Source organism: Mus musculus, chromosome 9 (assembly GCF_000001635.26).
Source record: "Mus musculus strain C57BL/6J chromosome 9, GRCm38.p6 C57BL/6J".
Taxonomy (NCBI): domain Eukaryota; kingdom Metazoa; phylum Chordata; class Mammalia; order Rodentia; family Muridae; genus Mus; species Mus musculus.
This window is the reverse complement of record NC_000075.6, coordinates 52761367-52778808: the sequence shown is the minus strand read 5'-3', so window position 1 is coordinate 52778808 and position 17442 is coordinate 52761367. Positions and strand designations below refer to the sequence as shown.

At 40.7% G+C, this 17442-nt stretch overlaps 1 long non-coding RNA gene across 1 annotated transcript in view; it reads right to left on the bottom strand.

The window, feature by feature from the left end:
- Positions 1 to 17442, bottom strand: part of Gm1715 (predicted gene 1715) — a 118910-nt gene that overhangs the window by 19964 nt on the left and 81504 nt on the right. The window contains exon 3 of the long non-coding RNA NR_045333.1: positions 2641 to 2773. This is a non-coding gene — a long non-coding RNA (predicted gene 1715). The remainder of the gene's footprint in view (positions 1 to 2640; positions 2774 to 17442) is intronic.

The window sequence follows — 17442 nt, the reverse complement described above, 5'->3', positions numbered from 1 at the left end:
AGAGCTCTCAGCTCCTCCTGTACCATGCCTGCCTGGATGTTGCCATATTCCCGCCTTGATGATACTGGACTGAACCTCTGAACCTGTAAGCCAGCCCCAGTTAAATAAGACTTGCCTTGGTCATTGTGTCTGTTCACAGCAGTAAAATCCTAACTAAGACAATCCATATACTTTGATCACCAATCTATTAACTGATACATAACTTTAAATATTCTCTTCCATTCTTTGTTCATTTTCCTTTTCATTTCAATATCTTTTGATGAGCAAAGTTTTTAATTTTTGACGAGGCCCAGTTTGTTTTCACCCTCTGACTATTGTAACTGTACTATTTGCACTACATCCAAGAACACTGCCAAATCCAACATCAGGAAGATTTCAACCAGTGTTTTATTTTATCCTGTATTTTTGTTTTGATGTCCTATACTTCTAGCTCCTACATATTGATTAATTTTGAATGAGCCTTTGCTTTTTGTTCCGAAGTGCTCTAGGTGAGCCTATAACATTGTACATACCAGGCATTGTGCTCTTCCACAGAAATGCATCCCCAACTGGATGAATGACTCTACACATATTTATTTATGCATTGCAATTTAGAAGACAGTCCGAAGGAGTTGGTGCTTTTTGTCTCTAGTACGGGTCCATGAGATCAAACTCAAATTACCTCAGCACTAATACCTTTAACTTTGAGCTAATACCGTAAACTTTAACTTTCGTTAGACCCCCACCCCTTTTATGTTTTTTTCTTTTTGCACCCCCCACCCCAGTTTATTAAGCATAATCAGTTTTGTTGTAGATGGGATTCTCAGATAGTGAGCTTTTCCTTCAGCAGTTTAAGTATATCATCTCTACCACCCTCTCCCCAAACACAAAATAAAACAGAGTAAATAAATAAATAAAAATAAATAACAACCAAGTATCATTTTTCTGCTTCCTGACTTCCAAGGTTACTGATGAGCAATGTGCTGATAAACTATGGTGAATCTGTTATTTCTGAAGATTTAATTTTGTGAATTAATTTTGTTTGTTTGATTGTTTTAGATTTATTTATTCTATTTCATGCACATGAGTATTTTGACTTCATGTAAGACCGTGAACCAAATGTGTGCCTGGTGCCCACAGAGTTCTGAAGAAGACACTAGATACCCTAGAACTAGATGGTTGGAAGGCACCATGTGGCTGCTGGGAACTGAACCTGGGTCTTTTGGAAGAGCAGTAAATGCTTGTAATACCGCTTCATCTCTGTGGTTTGTAAAATTAGGTCTCATGAGGGCCAGGCTGGCCTTGACCTCCTAATCATCCTGCCCTTGCTTCCCAGGGACTGTGGTTACAGACAAGCACCAGTTTACTTGGGCACTGGTGAACAGCCTTTATCTCACCATTTAATGTTCTCTTTCTATGGGCTTCAGCGGTTTGACTTTAATCGGACTGGTTGCCAATCTCTAGTATATTCTACTTGGAGTTTGTAGGGGTTCCTGGATTTTAAAAAGTTCAAATATTTTGTGAAGTTTGAGAAGTTTTACACCATTCTTTAAAAAAATAATTACTGCCATCTCTGCCGGTCTCTTCCCCCAAGACTGTGTCAGCATGTATAGTGGTGTGCTTGACCATGCTCTGTATGTCCTGCTGGCTCTGTTCAGTTTGTGTCTTCTTTTCTGCTGCTCTCCAGACTAACTTAGAATACTTGGTCTCTGAGTTCATCATGTTTTTCTCCTGTTTGGATGCATGGTTGATAATCTCTAGCAACTGTTTCAATGGTTATATTTAGGATCTCTCTCCTAACACTCCTGTTTGGTTGGTTCTTTTTATGATTTCTACCTTTTCTTCCTTATTTTCGCGTCATCGCTACGTAGCTTTCCTGATTTCCCTTGATGGTATGCTCACTGACCTTTCTATCTTGAACGCATTTTTGTAGACCCTATGCCTGTACATCTGCAGGCCCATTTCCTGCCAATTTGTTTCCTTCATTTTAATTGGCTGTGCTTCCCCGTTTCTTTGTATGCTTTGTGATTTTTGTTGCTACTGAAATAAAAACAAACAGAGCAAAGAAACCTGATCTACCAGGCTGGGGAGTCTGGCTGTGCGAGGAGAGGCTTTTTCATTCATTAGCCTGGCGAGCTCTGAGCAGGGGGAACAGGCCTCAGGCTGAGCCTTAAGCTTTTCCAAGGTTTTCTGAGCACGCATCCTGCCTGGCTTTTATGTGCGTATTTTTCAGTTTCCTAATTTGTGTGTCTGTGTTTAAACCATCTGCATTTCTCCAAGTGTCACTCTTGGCCCTCCACGGGGTCTTCTTAATGCTCTAGTGGGTTTCATCTCTATTATCTTAACTCAGGCAACTGTGGCCCACAGTCTTCTGGATCGATCTATCATCTATCTATCTATCTATCTATCTATCTATCTATCTATCTATCTATCTATCTATCTATCTATCATCTATACATACCCATGCATATATACTTATCTACACACATATATTATTAAACAACTGCTGGTATAAGATCTCAGCTAGATGAAATGTATTCTGACGGAGGTCTACTGTGCATAGTCTTTTGGTTTGAAGGGGAGAGTTGGGGTGCTGCTTCCCCCAGGCTGACACCATACCATATGGCAGTGCACAGGATGGAGCAAGTGCAGAAACAATACCTGAAGAGTTCTTTCTGGTTGGCAAGTGTATCCTTTTGATTGATGGTTTAATTAATGACGAATAGAAGGTTAGTGATTTCCTAGAACTTGTGTAGATTTGTTGTTTCTGGTTTAGAGTCACCTTCTCATATTTCTGTGAAAAAAAGAAAAAACGGTTCAGTTTCGTGGTAACTCTCTTTCAGGATTGTGTTAAAATTTAATTTTACAGATTATTGACCTCACTTTCAAGGTGTCTTTTAAGCCATTTAAAAATTTTAAATTTAAGTTTTAAAAAGTTTTGAATTTTAAATCTTTGAATCTTTAAAGTATTTTTAATTGGTGTGTGTGTGTATGTGTGTGTGTGTGTACATGTGTGTGTGTGCATATGTATGTGTGCACATGAATATACAGGTGTCCATGGAGGCCAGAGGCATTGGATCTCCGTGGAGTTGAATTTATAGACTGTCGTGTACCACCACTCAGTGTGGGTGCTGGAAACTGAACTTGAGGGATTTTTGTTTTTGTTGTTGTTGTTGTTGTTGTTTTTGAAGAACAATAAGCACTTGTAACTACTAATGCATATTCCTGGGATCTTTATTTAACCTCTGTTATGATCACACACAGACACACAGACACACAGACACACACACACAGAGTGAGAGAGAGAGAGAAAGACAGAGACACAAAGACACAGAGAGATAGAGACCCAGAAAGATACAGAGAAAGGAAAATCAAATACTCTAAAACAAACCAAAACAATGCAAACTCTTTTCCTTTGCCTGAGAAGTGGGTTTTTTTTTTTTTTTTTTTTTGGGTTTTTTTTTTTTTTTTTTTTGGTTTTTTTTTTTTTTTTTGGTTTCTTTTGAGACAGGGTTTCTCTCTATAGCCTTGGCTGTCTTGGAACTCACTTTCAGGCTGGCCTCCAACTCAGAAATCTGCCTGCCTCTGCCTCCCGAATGCTGGGATTAAAGGCGTGCACCACCATGCCCGGCTGAGAAGTGTTTTTTTTTAACATAGGAAAAATTGAGATGTCAGCTGTTTATCTTAGTTTTTCCTAGTAGGTGTTTCCTCAGGTTTTGAAACTTACTTTTTAAAAATTTTTATTCTTTTTATATATTATATTTATATTTTATGTTATTTTTATTTTTTATTATTTTACTTTTTTTGCTTGATGTCAATAGATTCAAGGAAATCTTATGCAGATTTATAGTCACTTATTTGTAGACATTTTCTTTTTAGTACTATTCAGTGCAAATTCTATCTTTCTCAGCCTCCCTCCTCTCAAGTCTGTGAGAACAACACGTACTTCCAGTCTCTTCATGATCTATCCATACATTACTCAAGTAATGGATTCAAATAGAACTTGCAGGATTATTTGTTGATTTGTTTTCTTTTTCTTTTTGTATTTTTATTTATTTATTATTTTGAGATTGTCTTAGTTAAGGTTTTACTGCTAAGAACAGATGCTATGACCAACGCAAGTCCAGACAGCTAGGATAAGGGTATTAAAGCCCATGCCCACAGTGACACACCTACTCCAACAGGGTCACACCTTCTAATAGTGCTACTCCCTGGCTTAGCATATACAAACCATCACAGAGACATTGTTTAATTGACTTTGAATACAGGCTGGCCTGGAACTCACTATGTGACCCAGGCAATCCCTCACACTTAGGATTCTGCTGCTTCAGAGTCCTACATACTGGGTTAATCTAAGAGTATTCCACCATGCCTACTGCACCCTGTTTTGTTTTCTCCTCTCATTGTTTGAGTTTGTGATCCCATTACCTTTTGTCCTGTGCTTCATAGATTCTGTCACGCTCTCCAGCCACTGTGTGTCAGGAAAATAACTTCAGTAGTGCTTACTTGGCTGGGATTCAAGATGAAACAAGTCTAAAGTAACTTTTTCTTTTGAATTGTGACATTTGCAAAGTAATGCAGATTAAAAAATATTTTGGTCTTCTGAAATAGGGAGGTTTATAAGTGGTGCAGAGGTACAGCTTAGTCTGACATGTCTTCTCTGTTCACAGCGCCCAGCATGGAGACTGACATACACCAAACGCTCATGCTCAATGCGTATTCTTTGACAAAACCTCTAAGCAGCCAAGGGATGTGCTTGTACAGAGCAAGATTGGATAGACAATGTATTTGCGTGCAAATAGAGATGTCTTGGCACTTCAGCACGATGACTAGATAGCTTCTCTTCCCAATTACATTGTTGTAGACCCTGGGCTGTGATTGTTCTCTGCTTTATCGTCTACGACATTTACTCCTAAACTGCCGTGGGTCAGTGCTGAAGTCATGGCTTTGCTCCTGTACTTAATATGTCAGGGACAGAGAAGATATTTTCTGTAAAAACCTAACTGTAAGTGTAAAGCATAAGCATAATACTAATGGCTTCTGCCACATCATCTCCAGATAATGTGGTGGCCCAATGGCGCATCTCTCCCTCTCCCTCTCCCTCTCCCCCTCCCCCTCCCTCTCCCTCTCCCCCTCCTCCTCCCCCTCCCCCTCCTCCTCCCCCTCTCCTTCCCCTCCTCCTCCCCCTCCCTCTCCTTCTCCCCCTCCCCCTCTCTGTGTGTATATGTGTCTGTCTGTCTGTCTGTCTGTCTGTCTCTGTCTCTGTCTCTCTGTCTGTCTCTCTGTCTGTCTCTGTCTCTCTCTCTCTCATGTGTAAGTATAGATCATTATTTTATCACTATTAGGGAGGCTGACAATCCTGAGCTGATGATATACACACTGGTCTTGTGAGAAATATGATTGTTTTGTTTTATTTTTTTAAAACTCTGAGGAGCACAAACAGGTTTGCACAGTTTGCATTTTCTATGGTAATTTCATTTAAATGCCTTTTATATTTCTTTTAAAACTGTTTTTATCTGAGGAACAGCATGCTAATGTATGCACGTACCGATCAAGTTGAAGTAATTAGTGGTTCCAATTCCTTTCCATTTTTGTGCTTACTTTAGAATGTTTTAGGACTGAAACTGAACCCAGGGCCTTATAGATGCCAGGAAAGCACTCTGCCACTGAGGTATGTCTGATCCTTTGGGCTAATCTCATCTAGTTAATCAAAATGTTTGGCCACGACAGTTATCGCTTTGTGTTGTAGAGAACTAAAACTCAGTACCTCACTATCATTTTGCCACTTAATACTCAGCCTCTCGTTCTCATCCCTCCACCACCTGCAACCTACAGTAATCAATATTTTACATCCAAATAGACCATTTTTAGCTACTATGTATAAAAGTAAGCATGCAGGATACCTCTTCCTGTGTCTGAAAAAGTGAAATAATGATATTATTTTGGAGTAATAGCTTCCAGCTCCATAATTTTTTCAGTGATGCCTGGATTCTATTCTCTCTCTCTCTCTCTCTCTCTCTCTCTCTCTCTCTCTCTCTCTCTCTCTCTCTCTCTCTCTTTTAATGGCTGAATAGTAGTCCATTGGGCTAACCTATCTCATCTTCTTGATTTATCTGTAGACAAACCTAGGGTGAATGTTGGTTTTTGTGAACAATGATGGTATAAACACATACAACATCTCTTTGTATGCTGATTTCATTTCCTTTGGCTCTATACCTACAAATGGGATAGCTGGATCCTATGATGGATCTTCTTTGAGTTGTTTGGGAATCCATACAGTTTTCCATAGGAAACAATTGTATGTCCTCACCAGTTGTCTGCTGTGAAAGTCCTGTTTTGTGCATATCCTTCTCAGAACATGTCACAGTTTGTCTTTTCTGTGAAGAGTTGTTCTGTCTGGGGTGAGAGGATGTTTTGTTGTATCCTGAATTGCAGGTCCCTGACTCATGATGATTTTTTTTCATAAACTTGTTAGTCATTTATATCTCTTCTTTTAAGAATGTCTATTAAAACCATTCTTCTATTTGTAAACTAGGTTGCTGGTAATATCTTTATGTCCTTTTATATTCCAGACATTAGTCAATGGTCTAGTTTCTTTCAACATACAGGTTGTCTCTGACCTCTGCTGAATGTATTCTTTGTTGTACACAGCAGAGTTTAATAAAGCCCATTTTTCTATTTTATTTGTTTGTTTGTTGTTTCCTGTAGTTCTGGAATCTTGCCTAAGAAGTACTTGTCTATACAAATGTTTTAGATTGCTTTTTTTCTCATTTCTTTTTGTACTTTATAATATCAGGTACTTCATCCTCCTTGAATTGGTCTTTGTCAATTTTTAATCTTGTGCATTGAATATCCACTCTTCTGAACAATATTTACTGAAGAGAGTAACTTTTCTCCAGTACATTTTTAGCATTTCCCCCTTGAAAATCAGTTAGATAGGTGCATAGGTTCGTTTCTGGCATCTTTTCTCTGTTTCTTTGATCTGTGAGTCAGCTTTTATGCCAGTTCGACTCTGTTTAGGGTCCTATGACCCCATGGTGTGTTTTGAGATTAAGAATTTTGACATCTCCGGCTTTGTTCTTCTCAGTCAAGGTTGCTTTGGTGTTCTGGGCTCTTTGGTATGAATTTTATCCTTCCAGATTCCCTTTGGCTTCAGCCTCTGAGATCTGAGCATCACTCTGTCTCCTTTCCTGGATGGTTTGAGATGATAGCTGCAGGAAAAATGCTCATGGAATGTGGGATTCAGGAAGACTGCAAAACAGGGCAGCTACATCCTAGCCTGTGATGCTGCAAACTTATAAATTCTGTCTTCATTGGTAAAATAATGATAGTACTTTCCCTTTTCACAGAGCTGCTGTAAGGATTAAATATGTTAAATGATGTAAATCTCTAGAATAAATTTTGGGAAGTCATTTCAAACTAAAAAAATGAAATTATTTTTATTATTAGTGATGGTATATTGTTATATTCCAGATAATAATACATCATATATTTTAGATGATGAATAAGTGAAAATTTTTATATATTCTGTGCTTTGCCTTGCAGAATAAATTATTTGATGTTGTTTCACAAGTATCTTTTTTAAAAAAATATTTTATTTTTAATTTATTTTTTACACTCTGTATTCTATTCCCTGCCCCACCCCATCCACCTTCCGACTGCTTCACATCCCACACCTCTTCCCCACTCCACCTTGTCTCCATGTGGATTCTCCCACCCTGTACCCCACCTGACCTCTAAACTCCCTGGGGTATCCAGTCTCTTGAGGGTTTGTTGTATTCTCTCTGAATAAACACAGACCCAGCAGTCTTCTACTGTATGTGTGTTGGAGGTCTCATATCAGCTGATGTATGCTGCCTGTTTGGTGGTCCAGATTAATTGAGACTGCTGGTCCTCCTACAGGATCACCCTTCTCCTCAGCTTCTTTCACCCGTCCCTAATTCGATAACAGGGGTCAATTGCGTCTGTCCATTGGTTGGGTGCAAATATCTGCATCTGACTCTTTCAGCTTCTTGTTGGGTCTTTCAGAGGGCACATAGTGGCCTTATTTGTGATAGCTAGAGCTGGAAACAACCTAGATGTCCCACGACAGAAGAATGAATACAGAAATGTGGTTTATTTTCACAAGTATCTTTTTTAAAGGCAACTAATATCCAGTTGTTTTCCTTCAGGTGGCCCAGTATCATTTGGCATTAACAAACCCTCCTAGTGACTGTAGAAGCTATTGACTTTCTCTTCTCTTTTCTACCATTTACCCTTACACAAAAACCAGGAACCTGGCACATATATACCAGATCCTCCTGGGTCTGAGTTTAGGACTTCAGGGACAGAGTTCAGGAGTGGAACCCCAGTAAACAGTTTGAAGGAATGTCGTGACAGCCTTGTAGGATGCCATCCCAGCAATAAGCCCATCTAGGAGTTTGCTGTTCAGAGGAATAGTAACTGATTGCTTTTTAATAAAAGTTACAGCAAGAATTGTTCTCTAAAGATATTGTCATCAAGCACGTGGCCCCAGCTCGAGCACTTAAGACTTCCCATAAGCTCCCAGGATGTTGCTAAAGGGAGCCCAGGAGCAGGTATCGATGCTGGTGAAGTGCCTTACAGACACTTACCAGGTTTTTTCTCCATTCACACTCATTCCTCAGAGGATTCAGGGAAATTTTTGTTGATTAAGATGTTTGTCCTTTGGTTTCTCTTGTAGGTAATGGAGCTTATAAGTGTTTGTATTTCTAAGTTTTTTCCTTAATTATGAAATAATAATGGGTTACTATAGTCTACTTACAATATGTAACATCAGATAGAAAATTCACCCTTACATGTCCCAAGCACACTGACTTCAGTCACTGCCCTAGTTTTCTTGCTATTAATGTGATAAACACCATGACCCAAAACAGCCTGAGCAGGAAGCCTTTGTTTCCTCTTCCATCCTACAGCCCATCAGGAAGAGGGCTCAGGCGGGAGCTCAGGAGGCAGAAACTGAAGCAGAGGCTATGCAGAAGTGCTGCTTACTGGCTTGCTCTTATGGTTTGCTCAGCCTGCTTCCCTGCACTTAGGATTATCTGCCCACGGGTGCCACGGCCACAGTGGTCTGGGCCTTCCAACATCAATCATCAGTCAAGAAAATGCCCCAGAGATTTGCCTACAGACTAATCTTATGGAGACATTTTATCCGTTAAGATGCTTTCTTCCAGATGACCCATACTTTGTTTCAACTTGACAAGAGAAACCTAGCCAGCACAGTCACCAACTCCCAAAGACAGCCACAGTTTGGATTGGTATGCATTCCTCCAGGCACCTCCCCACTATGACAAGGTGTTTGTGGGTTGTAGAGTGTGCTGCACAATGTGTTCCCTCCGGCCCAAAGTTTTATTTATTCATTATATGTAAGTACTCTGTAGCCATCTTCAGACACTCCAGAAGAGGCCATCAGATCTCATGATCAGATGGATGTGAGTCCCCATGTGGTTGCTGGGATTTGAACGCAGGACCTTCAGAAGAGCAGTCAGTGCTCTTAACCACTGAGCCATTTCTCCAGCCCTAGATTCTCTTTTTTTAAATTCAGAATTCCAACCCTGTTTAGAGATGGTGTGCCTGGTGTAGATGGAGAGTCATCACATGATGGACCTAAGCCAATTATGACAGTTCTTTTTACTTCACCAATGATGAAACTGAAAGGGTGCGAGTGTTCTAGGACACTGAGACTCACAGAAATATCTCCTAGATGAGGGTGACGGAGGACCATAAGGACCAGAAGGACTTTTTTTTAAAAATACTGTTTAAAAAATGTAAAAATGCCTTTGAACAGGGGCATTTAAAAGTACCATGGCGGATGAGCTACATGCTCTAGCATGACGCTACATGCTCTAACATGAAGCCACATGCTCTAACATAAAGCTACATGCTCTAACATGAGGCTACATGCTCTAACATGAAGCCACATACTCTAACATGAGGCTACATGCTCTAACATGAAGCCACATGCTCTAACATGAGGCTACATGCTCTAACATGAGGCTACATGCTCTAACATAAAGCTACATGCTCCGGGAGACAAGTCAGTATCCTAAGGAGAGTGGAGTGGGAAGTTGAAAGGATCTTTGATCTTTGATGACTCCGTGCAGTCATCTCTCCAATCCCTTGTTAATAAGTGATAAATATCACAATAGTGCAATCAGTGGAGTGTTTCGTGGTTGATACGGATGTTGAACGCTCAATTTCTGATATTTCCATTTGTTTTATTTTTAAACTAGTAAACAGGGTACAAGCTGTCATGTTAGACCAGATGAACAGTTAAAAACCCATCACAGTCCAGGAGAGGTTCTATCCTCTGCCTGTGTTATTCGGAGATCAGATCTGGACGAAATCTACTCCAGTGAAGGAAAATGCAGTTCAGCTGAGGCTGCTCTTTCCTTGTGTGCATATGTGTTTTTGAAGCACAGATTCTTCATGAATTATTTGCATTGCTGAGATGCTTGGAATTTATTTTGCAGAGCGTGTGAAGGTTGGCAAGTGTGACGGCAGAAGCTATGCTGGCCATATTCCACTCTGGACTCGGTGAATTGCCATTTGTCTGCTCCTGGAAATGGCAGCACATTGTGTATCTGCTTTTAAACAGGTGCTGTGACATCCTGTAGAGAATGTTGTCTGGCTACCGGTCATGGCTCATCTGATTATAGAAGGAGTGATAAAAATAGGACAGATGAGGTGAATGATGAGGGCGATTTTCCCTAAATTAGACACACACACACACACACACACACACACACACACACACACACACACACACTAGGCCTGGAATGTATTCTACTGAAATGAGAATGTTTTAACTCACAGCATTCTGGACAAGCTATGTGTTGGTACTGACCCTATCCCTGGAATAACAGCTATAGCAAAAATCTACCAGGCTTCCAGACAAACTTATTACTTCATACTTAGCTCTTAATTTAAACCTCATTGGCAAGTATCTTCAACGGGGTTTATAACAACAGACGGCCAAGGTTCAGAAACATGAGAGAAGACTTCAAGTAGAATTGGCTTAAATTAATATTTCTTTTCAGCATTCTCTCAGGCTTCTGTCTATCTGGGGTATTCATAAGAACCACTTGGCTTTCTGCTGGCAGACGGTTATCAATTCTTTTCTGTTTGTCTGGTATATTGATGCTGAGAAGAATTATAAAGCAGTGTGGAAAAAAATTAAGCCTGATTCATACAGACAAAAAGGTCAGCTTTCAAGGATGTTGTGCATATGAATGTGAAGAGATCACAGAGAATGTCTTCATGAATTTAAGTAAGGAAATCTTATTAAATAGCGCTAAAGGATGATAGTCCTTAAATCGAGCAATACTGAAATCAACAATTTCTGTTCCTGAAAAGAAAAATGTCCCTATGAGAGTGGAAGAGCTTACTGCTTGGGAGGCTGGGAATGCTGTTGGGGGCTGCACAGCAGCTGCGACTTCTGTCAGGAATGGTCACAGTTGCAGAGGAGAGGGCATTAGTAAAGTAGTGGGACGACGGCTAGGCCTTCTCCACTGTGCCAGCTCTGGAGGGCGGGCAGGTGTGTGTGCTGTCGTGGGGGCTGCTCCTCGTCCTGCATCGTGGGCCTGCTTCTCTCTGTGACCTGCTCCTTTCTTGGCTTTTCCTCAGCAGTTATTGGGCATGGGAAGCTTCTTTAATAATTATTCTGCTTATTAAATTTTGTCTGCTTCTAGGAAGGCTGGCCTTTGACACTCAATAAGAAGAAACACTATAAAGTCTGAGGAAATATTTTCAACTTACCTAACTGAAAACGGGTGCAGAAACAGAATTGTCTAGATAACTTCTAATAGTTAAGAACAGGAAAAAAAAATCCCAAGAAGAAATGGATGAGAAGTTTGAAAAGGAGGATTTATAAAATGTCCGATAGCCAAAGGATATTAAACTTTATTAGTGATAGCAAAACATATAAATTGAAAACCTACAAATAGATACCAGCACATACTGGAATTAGAAACATTTTTTAAAAATATTATGCACATTAAACATTGGTAAGGATCTAAAGCAGCAGAAATCTTAATTGTTACTCTTAGAGGTATATGTTGGCATTTCCACTTCAGAAGTTAAAGCTGTATCCTAAGTCTGCTACTTATAATAATATTTTAGTGTTATATCAAATAAGCTAATTTCTATATTAAATATCCTCTGTTGATTTATGCTCTTTATTAAGATGGTTCATTGGTTTGATATATAAAGATGAATATATGTACATGTATACATATGAATATATACATTGTGTATATAATAAAAGTCATATATGTAGTTTATATATATATTATATGTATAATATATATGTTACACACATATATGCATACATGTATACATATATGTATGTGTATATATATATACACACACACATATATATACACACACACACATATATGTATGTATATATTCCATATGCTGAGATGACAGTGGCCAATAAGATAACCTCAGTCTCCTGTACTATACTGAATTAAATAGTTTTCCTTCAAATTCATATTCATTGGAACCTTCGAATGTGTCTTATTTGGAAGTTAGATTTTTTCCTATAGTCCTTTAGATAAGGCCATACTATATCAGAGTATTTTATATCCAATATGACTGAAAACAAAGAAAATTTGAAGCACACATGTGTACACGTACTTCATGTATAACAAACACTGAGTGAAAATGGTCAGTCAGGAAGTTTCATAAGTGGTTGGGCAGAAGGGCCCTCAGTAGAGAACTTCCCACTGGGCCCAGAGCTTTCTCTATGTGGTGCAGGGCCCTCTGACAGATGGGAAAACAAAAGCCCTGAGGGCAAGGGAGACGCAAGGGGAAGCCCCAGCTGCACGAGGCCCCCAGCTTTTGTCAGCCAGAGCGCTGAACCTAAGCATAACAGAAAAACAGCAGATTGGAACATTCGAAGACCTCCATATCAACCAGATGTGACAGCAACTTGTTGAAATCTTTTCTCTGAATGGCTGAATCTAACTATATGCAGCCAATCAAGGCCCTTCTAGTCCTCAATAAATTTTGTGGGCCAGGGACTTCAACATCTGTTGAGTGCAGGAGTCTATGGAGGAGAGAGATAGAAAGCCATCAAAAGCCAACACTAACCAGACTTGGATGCATGTGAAGCAAGAGATCCCTATGCTTAAAGCATAGTTCACTGAAGATGGAGGGAGTCTTCCTTACCTTGGGCTTCTGCTAAATCAAGTAGTTCTCCTGATTCTCAAGGATCCTGAGGACCTCTTGATGATTGCTGGCCAAACACACCAAAACGAAACGATCACTTGTTGGAGATTATTATCTCCACCCAGGTTATTAACTGCTCTCTATCCACGCGTGAAGGTAGGCAGAGAGCAGAGAGAAAACAAGAGTAAATATCGGTTACACAAGACAAGAGAACTCCAAGACTGTGGGTGGCAAGAGTGGTCAACTGGAGGTGTTTTGGCTCTAAGTCCTTAGCAGCCTTCAAGGTTCTTAGCTGGAAGACACAGTGTTACAGCCCTGTGATCTCAGGGGCAAACAGAAATGTTGCCTATGTCAAGATTGTTCTTTTCCGGGGGGGGGGGGCACCCTAGCCTCTAAAATGCTGTAAAGTGGATCCAGATTTGGGTGATTCATTCCTATGGACAAGTCAGTGGGAGTGCTTATAAACTTGCTTAGATCCTGGGGGCAAGAAAATGAAGTCCATCCCGAGTATATTGTAACTCAGGCTAGTAGGCCACTCAGAAGATAAAAATGTCAGTGGCTGACCGTTCAAAATCAAGCATTCTCTGAGTAGCCTTTGCTTGTTTCTAGATAATCACCCTGAAGGAAGAAAGTACCGTCCTTGGTCTCTTTTGGAAACCTCCTTCCTACAAAGCATAGCAGACAATGGAGCTCATCTGGACAAACCTCAGAATGTCATAAGTACTCTGCGTCCATCTTTCCCTCACTGAACTCCTTCTCTGTCATCCGTTCATCCTCCAGGAGAGAGTAACCTGCTGTATCCTCCAACTGCAACCCCAGGGCAGTGTGTTCCTTCATATGCAAAGCTACAATCACAAGGTCACCTTGTACAGATTTGTGGCCCTCTTTTTATTTTCTCTTCTGACTTTTCTGGCTCTGAGAGAGTCTGCTGCTGTCTGAGGTCATTGAAAGCTCTTTTACCTCTTTGGGTTGGAATGAACACAACACACATACATACATGTCTCTGTCACACAAACACACCCACATATACATATGGCAAAAGATTAGTATTAAGTACCATATCTTAGGATAAATTGCATTTAAATGGGTGTCCCCTCACTTTCCTGGACTTGGAGATCTACAAACTGAACCTAAAAACTTGTTACTGAAGAAGAAAGGAGGAGAGAGAGAAAGAAAGAAAGAAAGAAAGAAAGAGAGAGAGAGAGAGAGAGAGAGAGAGGGAGGGAGGGAGGGAGGGAGGAAGGGAGGGAGGAAGGAAGAGAGGGAGGGAGGGAGAGAGAGAGAGAGAGAGAGAGAGAGAGAGAGAGAGAGAGAGAGAGAGAGAGAGAGCTCTTTGTACTCAATGGGGAAGAAGAAGGCCGCAGGCCTTCCAGTGATTGTGTTGTAACACAGTCCCTATCATGTCCTCTTTTGACATCATTAAATGTAGTAGTTCTTGCTGCATGATGTTGATGGCTGTACAGATTCAGCCACTTCACCAGCACTGACATGGCTCTTGGATCAACTACTCCATTAGAACTGTTACCACTATCAGTATTAAATTTTGTTACAGGTCTTACAAAGATGGATACTTTTTGGTACTTGGATCCAACTTTACTTTTAAGACTGTGTATTTGGTCTTCAGAAACTATCTTTGATGTTCCCAGACTCTCAGACTTTTTTTTTTTTGTCAAAAATGTAAGAGTCCTCAGAGAAATCCGAAGCTTGAGGTTGGGGATATAGTTTGTCAGTTAAGAGAGTTGGCTGGTCTTCCGAGGGTCACAGTTCAGTTTCCATCACCAGACCAGGTGGCTCACAACTGCCTATACATCCAGCTCCAGGGTAACCTGAAACCCTAGAGGAGGAGGAAGAAAGAGAAGGAAAAGGAGGAGGAGGAGGAGGAGGAGGAGGAGGAGGAGGAGGAGGAGGAGGAGGAGGAGGAGGAGGAGGAAAGTAGTGTTTACCTCATAATACATTGGTACATCTTTTCTGTTCACATTTTTACAGTTTCTAGATGACAGAATTCTGATTTAGGACACTTAAACTAGAAGGGGGAAGGATGCCTGTTCCCCTTTCAAAGCATATGCCACGGGGCTCAAGGGGAAGGCTGAGACGGAGAGGGATGCTCTCCACAATTATTCTGACTGCATCCCGTCCAAGGACTGATAGGTTGCAGAAGGTGAGTGGGAACGTTCTGCCTGCAGGCCATGAGCTCTCAAGCAGTTGGAGCTTGGAGAATGGATTTTTTTTGACTAATTTTCACCAAGTACTATTCCTCAGCCAGCCATGTGCCTGCCTGAGGGGATGCCTCTTTCTCAGGTTCACAGAGAGCCCAGTGAGCTGGCTTTCACTTTGCATGCACATTTATCCGTGATGTGGATAAACCACCATAAAATATGAAGTTAAACTCGTCTCCCAAATAGGCCATGATGGTGGCCATCCGAGAGATGCTTGCATTTGGGAAACTGAAATAAAAAGGAGTTTAAAGGCTGTGAAATAACCACTGGCTGACAGAAAAAGGCAAATCTGTAGTTGGAATGCTGTCCCCGAGCTTGTAGAGATGGGAAGAACCCTTGTCAGTGTGTTTGGTACCTCCCACACTTGGCTTCCTGTTCCTCCGATTGCTTCCCCGTCCCCTCTACCTCCCTAGAAATAGCTCCTCTGTAGGTGTTGTCAACAGTACTGGTTGTGTTTTGTCTCAGTCAACCCCCTATCGACTCATCCCTTGTGCTCACCAACTCCCACTTGAGCGGTCTGTCTGCCTGTGCATTATTGTCCTATGAGATAAAATCTCTTTGCCTCAAAAAATGAAAGAAAAATGACTCCTTTGTAGAAAACTGATGATAAAAATAAACTACATTTACTCAAGTTGAAAGATCTCTGAAACATTCTACAGGTACTTTCAAACAATTGGTTCTAGGCAACCATTGCTCTGGGGTGTCCATCCTGTGCGGGGCTCCCTGAAGAGCTGCAGGCCATGATTATTGGACTCAGAAGCACACTGATAATATATCAGAGACTCTGCAAAGTGCTAGAGAAGTAATCCTGTTTAATGTTGGCTTTTACATTCTTTAGTTTCTCTCTCTCTCTCTCTCTCTCTCTCTCTCTCTCTCTCTCTCTCTCTCTCTGTGTGTGTGTGTGTGCGTGCATATTTTGCATGATGTACACACATAATACTGCACCTGTGTGGAGATCACAGGACAACTTCTGGTAGTCAGTTCTAGCATTCTAATATGTGAGCCCTAGGGATTGAACTCGGGTCACATGGCTTGGTAGCAAGTGTCTTTACCAACTCAGTTATGAAACCTGCCCTTTAATGTTTTCTAATGTTCTTAAATTTGCTAATGAAGACCTTGATATTCTTAAGCCAACTAATACTAGTACATCTGTGGAACATATATTATGTTACCAAGTACTAAATACATAGAAGCAAATGACTTAATAGAAAGCGTCATGGGTTTGAATTCTCTCATCAGTTGCTCTCTGCCTGACTTCACGGACACTAGTCATCCAACACCTCCAGTTTCAGCATCAGCTTTCTCCATAAACTTTTCTGACCAATCCAAGCTTCCTTTCCTCTCATCCCGCTGGAATTTCCTTACATTGACTCCTCCTGATTTTTGCCATTATTGTTTGCTGTGAGCCTTGTTTTGTCCCTGGATGAGTACTGGCCCTCTTCGCTCATGCATTATTATGTAGCTGTTGGAACCTTTGCCTCAGATGCAGAACTTCATGCCCTGCTCATTTAATCTGGACTTTACTGGACTTTGGAGAAACCTTCGTTTTAAGTTCAAGTATTTACATTTAAGAAATCTTATTGGAGTCATTGCCTAATTACTCTACACTTTATATTCTAGCCCACAAGACTTGGCCAAACTGTCTTGATTTAATTTTCCTAGATATTTCTTGTTTTCCCTGAGCAAACACCCAATATTGTGTCTTTATGGGGCCCCTTGCTCTTTCCTAAGTATGACAAGCACTGTGTAACTCTGTTTATCTATTATGCTTAGAAACCCCTTATTACTCTTCAAAGTCAGTCCTTGAGGGCCACATCCCTGCCAGCACTATCTTCCCTTTTATGTGCATGCAGCACTTAGCTTATAGTTACATGATAACACAGTCATATTGCACTTTACATGAGCATGCGTTTGTGTTTCTAAAATAGTTCAAATTCTTTGAATGCTGGGCCTCTGTGATTAGCTTCCTGCTTTTGCACTGTGGAGCAGTGGCACGCATGCGCGAGATCCTCAGTGGGTGTGAGCCAACTGAAAACAAACCCCAGCCCTTTCTATT